Raw genomic sequence first — 7,572 nt, forward strand, 5'->3', positions numbered from 1 at the left:
TGTTTTGGCCTCTTAATCTGTTCTCTCAGTCTACAATAGTTGAGCGTGGATGGGGTCTCTCCGCCTCTGCACCTGCAATCAGCCCGATCACCTGTCTCCAATCATCAATTGTAGGATTTAGGTTTGGCTCCAAACAAGGCAAGGTGCCGGACTATTGTTTGTGTGCTGTTTTGCTGCTTGCCATTCCCGCGTTGTCTCAATTGCAACCCAGGTCGTCGTCCAGTAGAACTTAAGGTTGTGTTATTATGTTCTACTGTGATTTTGTGTTTCTGTTGTTTGTAGATGGCTCTGCTCGCCTTTTGTTAGAGAACTAGCCTCATTTGTTTTTTGCCTAAGCGTTAACGTTCCTTGAATGTAGATTTTCTTTAGTGTTATTTTCCTTTGCTGAAATAAAGCCTGTGTCACTGCTCTCAAACCCTCCTGTCTGCGTAATGATCCATTCCTGGCTGTAAGGCCAACCATAACACCCTCATTTTGGACATAAAAACCAAAACGCTGCCAAATCCAAACCAAATGCTGTAGATCCATATTGACACATGTAGCATAAATAGACGTCCGGAAGCCGAAAATGACATTTATTTCAGTGTACACTTAACCCCTATAAAGTTAACAGCACGTGGCCACAAACTGTTATTTTCAGGATCTGAAACGCTCATTTTGGACATAAAAATCAAAACACTGCCAAATCCAAACAGAATGCTGTAGATCCAACTTTACACATGTATGTAGCATAAATAGACGTCCGGCAGCAGAAAATGACATTAATTTCAGTGTACACGTAACCCCTATCAAGAAAAGCACACGATTAGCACATGGGACGGTACAGCCACACGAGGCGTTTTAAGGCACAAAACAACACTTTGTCTCCAAAACCTGGGCTCTACAACCATATTTGGGGGCGGGCAAGATCCCCTGAGTGGCTTAAGTTGATGAAAATTAAAATTTTCAACATTTTGTCCGAGTCGAATTTCGGCGGGTCGCCCGTAAAATGTGCCTGAGAAAGGTGTGCTTTCGGTGGATAGCAAAGGCGGAGGAGTCGGCCCCTACGGTTGGAGCTCCGCACTTTGAATCATGGCCAAATCCAAACCAACGGTTGTAGATGCATATTTACACATGTAGCATATATACACGTCCCGAAGCGGAAAATGAGATTAATTTCAGTGTACCCGTAACCCCTATCAAGATAACGGCACATGGCCAAACTGCCATTTGCAGGCGCTGAAACGCTCTGTCATGTCCTGTGTTTTGCCCCTTAATCTGTTCTCTCAGTCTACAATAGTTGATCTTGGGAGGGGTCTCTCCGCCTCTGCACCTGCAATCAGCCAGACCACCTGTCTCCAATCATCAGTTGTAGTATTTAGGCTTGGCTCCAAACAAGACAAGGTGCCGGAGTATTGTTTGTGTGCTGTTTTGCTGCTTCCCATTCCCGCGTTGACTCAATTGCAACCCGGTTTTAGAATGAGGGGGAATCGATCCAACGCTGCCTGCACAGAACTCAGCGTTTGTACCGCAAGACCATCAAGGACCTAACTGGAAGGCTGTAAAACTGAAATGTTGAATGTGGAAGTGGGACTGAATGGCGAATGTAATGTTTTTTTTAAGATTGAATAATTTGAATTTTTGGGAAGTATGAATTGCAGGCATGTTGAAAAGCTGAACCAATGTGAGTTGAATGAAGTGGAATGAAGATGAATGAAGTTGAATGAAGTTTAACAATACTGAATGAAGTGGAATGTAATTGAATGTTGTTGAATGATCTCGAATGATGTACAATAGGACATAGGACTAAGGACATGAAAAACAGAAGGGGAGTAAGAAAAGCGGATGTAAGGAAACACTTAACTCCTGGGTCACTTCCAGGTCATTTGGGTCACTCCTGGTTAATTTCCGGGTCATTTGGGTCACTTCCGGTTAATTTTCGGGTCATTTGGGTCACTTCCGGTTAATTTCCGGGGCATTTGGGTCACTTTCAGTCTATTTCCGGGCCATTTGGGTCACTTCCTGTTGATTTTGGGTCCTCCCCCAAGATGGCCGCCGCATTGGGGAGACCTCGGAATGAGTATCCCTCGTATACCTAATATCCCTGCCCAAGATGGCCGCCGCACTAGGGAGACCTGTGGGTGAGAAGTTGAAAGAACTCTATGAAAAGTTGTGGAATGTTTTGGAATGAGGGGGAATCGATCCAACGCTGACTGCATACAAATCAGCATGTGTACCACAATCAAATACAGAGTCTATATAATTAGTCTACACATTCATTTGCATTATTAATAAAGAGGGTCAACATTAGTCAATGTTAAAGTTTTTATACATTGAAGCTGAACAATTTGTAAAAAACATTATGTAGGTGTTTAAATATGATTTTAAATAAATGAATGAATTTTTAAATGAAATATTATTTCCAAAATAATGGATTAAACTCGCCCACAAACGTCTGCATTTATGGCTACTGGCGGTTGGAGGTTCATAAGCAGACCATTTGGGTACGCTCTTCTTAGGCGCGCAACAGAGGAGGGGGACTTTTTTAAAGCTAAGGAAAAAAAACACACCAAATTACGTTGTACGCTCTGTTTACAGACTAACTAATGTTTAGAGTCCGTTTGTCACTTACCGAATATGTAGGGAAATTGTTACACCTCAGTACTGTTCTGAAAAGAAAAATAATACATATTAATCATATCAGAATTTTTAAAAAGTGAGTTTATTATTATTCTAGACTAGTTGCCCCTCACCCATCCGAAATGGACACCCATTTTGATACACAAAGCCTCTCAAGAAATCGCAGGTAAGCAACCGTTTATCTACATTCCTATGATTGACTCCCCCTGCCATGCTCACAAGTGTACACACAAACGCACCCATACACATGCATATACAACTACGTTCACATGCACGCATACACACCTACACAAACACACACGCACACGCATCCCCTCAAAGCATCCCCTCAAGGGAGGACTGCATACACACACACACACACACACACATGCCCTCAAAAGCTTGTTGCTAGCTGTGCTGTTTATCAGAGTTTGAGCTACACTGTATTTACTTACTCTACATGGATTGAAATCACTCCCATTGAAGAACGCAGGTCAAACATTTACACGTCATCTAATTACAATACGTGCTATGTGCATATGATCTAACTTGGAGAACTTGGATGTTTACAAATACATCATACCAAAGTATTTTATGTAAAAAAATATAGAGGTATATAGATGGCATAACTTAATGTTCTATTTGGCATTTTCATGAATATGCACGAAGACATAGTTACATCTGAAACAGGTATAATGATTTCACAGATTGTTATTCAGGAATGCATGGACGGCTAAAATCCTAAAACAAATAGATAACATAAACTAGTGTTATTCATGAATGCATGGATAGCTAAAATCCTAAAACAATAGCTAATGACAACATATACAAGTGTTATTCATGCGCGTTCAGTCAAATGTAAAACAAGATCACATTTAGATGACATAAACTCGTGTTAGTCGGAAACTAGGAGAAGTATTTTAAAGTATGTATTTACTGTCCATTTGTTTCAGTGGTCTGTTTGTCTCGAGGTCTTTGGGATGGTGCTCCACTGAGGGGCTTCTTCTTCTCGTGCCACTCCGTTCATATCGTGACCTCTCTGTATTTGACTTTTAATTTACGATTTGAAAGGTCATGGATTATTTGGAATATTGGGTTTTCTCACCCATCCTGACAAGATAAAAAATCTGTATAGGCCTACACCCCCCACATTTTTCCAAGGCAAACTTCCTAATTAACAACGTGAAAGCGAAAGTATAACCACTGATGAACAAAGCACCTCATTGTAAGACTTATCATACGCACACACATTTCTGAGGAGCCCATAGACACCTGAGTGAGGCCCTTCTGCCTGCATTTTAGGGAGGCATGCATACATCCAAAAAAAGGAGAGGTGGAGTGGGGCGAGGGCCGTTTGTGTTTGAAACTTTGGTATGAGAATTAATTAGAGGCCTTTTCTGAAACCATTTTAACTCTCCAGCCTGTGTTGCCTTAATAGTAAACGAACCTGATGATTGTATGGGAAATGTCCTAACATATTGTATTAAAAAAGGAGCTTTAATTAGCAGTCACTCTTTGAAACCATCATTTTTTTATGCCTTGAAAAGGTCAGGGGTTATTTGGAATGTCTAGAGTATTGAGAAAGATTTTGAAACGGATGGGAGTTGGTAATATAAAATGAATGCTTGTGAAGCAGGTTAAGGGCTACACATCCCCTATACACAAACGCACACATACACGCTCATACAGACCCCCCCCCCCCCACACACACACACACACAATCACACACACAAGATGGTCTTACTGCTTTTGCTCCTAACACACAGAGACAGCATCCTAGCAAAGGTAGGGGCTACATTTTGGTGTCGTGGTATGTGAAGAGGCCTTCTTTTTTCTGAGGCCTGCGCTTAGATTTTTCACAATTATGTTGCCTTAATTGTACACTAACCTGATGATTGTATGAAAGATGCCCTAACAAGCTGTATCAGAACAATAAGGGTTGCTCTTCTCAGTCATTAAAAAACATAACCAAGCATGCACAATGGTGTACAGGTGTAGTTCAGGTGTTTCATAGGTACATGTGTAGATGACGTGGTATTGCGCTAAAAAGAATTCAATCAAGTGGGCACTTCATGGGAAACGTCCTAACAAAGTGTGGTAGAACAATAAGGGTTGCGATTCTCAGTCGATTAAAAAAAAAACATAACCAAGCATGCAAAATGATGTACAGGTGTATAAATAAATTTGACTTGACTTGACAGGTGTAGTTCTGCTGTTTCATAGGCAAATGTGTAACCCCATAATTTCCCCACTGTGGGATCAATAAAGGCCTTCTTATCTTATCTTATCTTATATTCCAGCTGCCTAAAAATGTCTGTACATGTCCAGGGTGACATCATTGTTCAAAACATGCCCGGGCATTCTTGAACATGGCGGAATCATAATGTTCATATTTGGTCATACCGGAAGGGCGCGTTAATCATAAATGAGTGTTAAAGGGGCGTGGACTAGGAAGTGCCAAAATGGCGGACAGGAAACGAAGCGGTGCTAGGGTGGGGCTTATGGACTACAACATGATGTCATCAAACTGCGGGGTTAGGGGTGGGGCTTATGGACTACTGAATGACAACATCAAATGGGCGACCGGATACGACGTCATAAAAGGGGCGGGGCTTATGGGCTACAAAATGACATCATGATTTTTACTTCCGGACTACAAACCTGTCAAAAAAGTTTGATGAAAGTGGTATTGTATACTTTTTTATCATCATATCACTACTATCATATTATTAGTACTATTATTACTGTCATCATAATATTTTATCATCCTCTATAGCACTTTCTATATCTTTAACATTACTCCTGCAGGTTTCTAAATGTTTAATGTGGTGTGCACCAAATAAATTTATTGTATTTATTCGTATACCATTATTAACCCCTTAATTTGGGACCAAATTCCACGTATTTATACATTTCTTCTCCGACCCCACGGTTACTCCATAAGCCAAATTGATGGTCCGCTTGTCGGGTCAAAATTTCACACGGCTTTGAGTATGGCACAATTGATCACCGGCTGCTTCTCCTGGCCTCGGAATCGCACCGGCTAGGACACAGCAAAATCCCTGAAATTCTTGACATCATCTCTTTTCTCTTCACCTTTTTTTATCTCTTCATCTTTCTCTTTTCATTCACACCAAAGCTAAGATAGACATCCTGGCCAGGATCTATAGTCAATTTATTCTTATGTTGTAAAAACATTCATATCGAATGTTCTCTCTTTCAGAACATTTTCCAACATCATACAAAATGTTCACATGCCCTGCAGAACATTTTCAACATCATACAAGATGTCCATTTCCTCAGAACATCTTCACATTATACAAAAATGTCCACATGCCCTGTAGGACATTTTTCAACAACATGCCAAATGTTCATTCCTTAGAACATTTTTCAGTCACACTTCTCATTTCTCATCATCTAATTTTCTTCCATCTCTCATTAACATGTCTTTTTTCCATTTCCCTTGTGCACATTCCTTCCCCATTTAATGTCCTACTTTTTGTTTGCTCTATTTTATTCTTAACTTATTTCATTATTACTTCTTACTATTATTTCGTTCCTTATTTCACGAGGGGCTTTCCCCCTTTTATTATTTATAGTTATAAAAAAAATAAAAACTTAGGGAGCATATTTCCATGATCAACCAGCCACCAGACCCGCTCACACACAGGCTCCTAACTGCCCCAGGACCTCAAGCAGCCGCTCGGACACAGAAGTACAACATCCAAAATGATCAAAACCACTCACCTTGTTTTCAGCTGGCTGGATGTCGCACGTCTGTGTCCCAGCGAGCCGCGATTCCCGAGCGGAGCACGAATCCTGTTTTTGACACCAAATCCGTAGTATATTTTCTTTCGATGAGCAGGTCAGTCGATGCGTCCCTCCGAAGAGGACGCAAGGCCAGGATGGGTTGATGATGAAAAAACTTCTCCAACAATCAGTTGATTGGAAATAAGATTTTATTAAGCTGATGTCAAAGAAGTTGTCCCCTAAATTGCCGCGCGTGCATGTGCAGTCCCTTCTTGCGTCCCCTTGTTATAGGGAGCAGGATGAATATTCAAACTTGGTAATTACATATGCATTGGTTACACTCGAATGGCTAAATCCTTTGTCTGTTTTCCCGCCTGAAAGTCCCGAAAAAAAAAATGTACCACATGGCTAGAGGCGCCACAAAGTCTCCTTCAAATTGCACACCCCAGATTGATTACCTTGGGAATGGTCAGTTTACACCAGGCAAGTCTCAGGAATGTTTGTCCAGATGTCCACTTCCTGAGAGCCTCTTGCTCTCCTCCTGAAGAACCAGTGACCTATTGACCCACCCTAGGTCTGCAGAATGTCTCCACCTCAGCTAGGAGCACTCCAGTGGTTTGATGGCGATATCTCCCAACTAACTAGGGGCATTCCAGCTATGACTGTATTAATCTATCTTAAAATATACTTTATTTACTTTATGGTTGTTTCCTTGAAAATATCACACGATCATGATATTTTCATTTGTTTTGACTATTTCAACTATTCAAGTAGGGAAACAACAAAAAAAGGTTATTTGAGAAAAGGTGGAGAACTTTCATGGTACTCTTCGTACAGTAAGTGTACAAGCTCACCAGCAGAGTGCAGCGTGCAAACTTACACTCTCACTCCGTCGGGTGCAACCCCTGAGGTCAAAGTGGAGCCAACATGTCAGTGGTGCTTTTATTTATGTACAGAAGAAACAGTTCACACAAAAGGTGGATTGGTATTTAAAAAATAAAAATCACTGTGAGGCAGTCCAGGATCCAGGATCAGGGTTGATTTAAAGGCACCCATTCGTGGCAGGAAGCTCGTCTACACTGCAGGAAGTCACTTGTTGGTCGTCACGAAAACACAAGCTCAATCAACACACAATTCAGCAAAGTTCCAAAATGAAAGTCGAAAAGGGGCGAAGTTGACTTGGGTACGTTCCATACGCATTCTCTATCAGCTCGTGTCTCAAAT

Source organism: Filicampus tigris, chromosome 1, assembly GCF_054856515.1.
Source record: "Filicampus tigris isolate MCC_2025a chromosome 1, RoL_Ftig_1.0, whole genome shotgun sequence".
NCBI classification, from domain to species: domain Eukaryota; kingdom Metazoa; phylum Chordata; class Actinopteri; order Syngnathiformes; family Syngnathidae; genus Filicampus; species Filicampus tigris.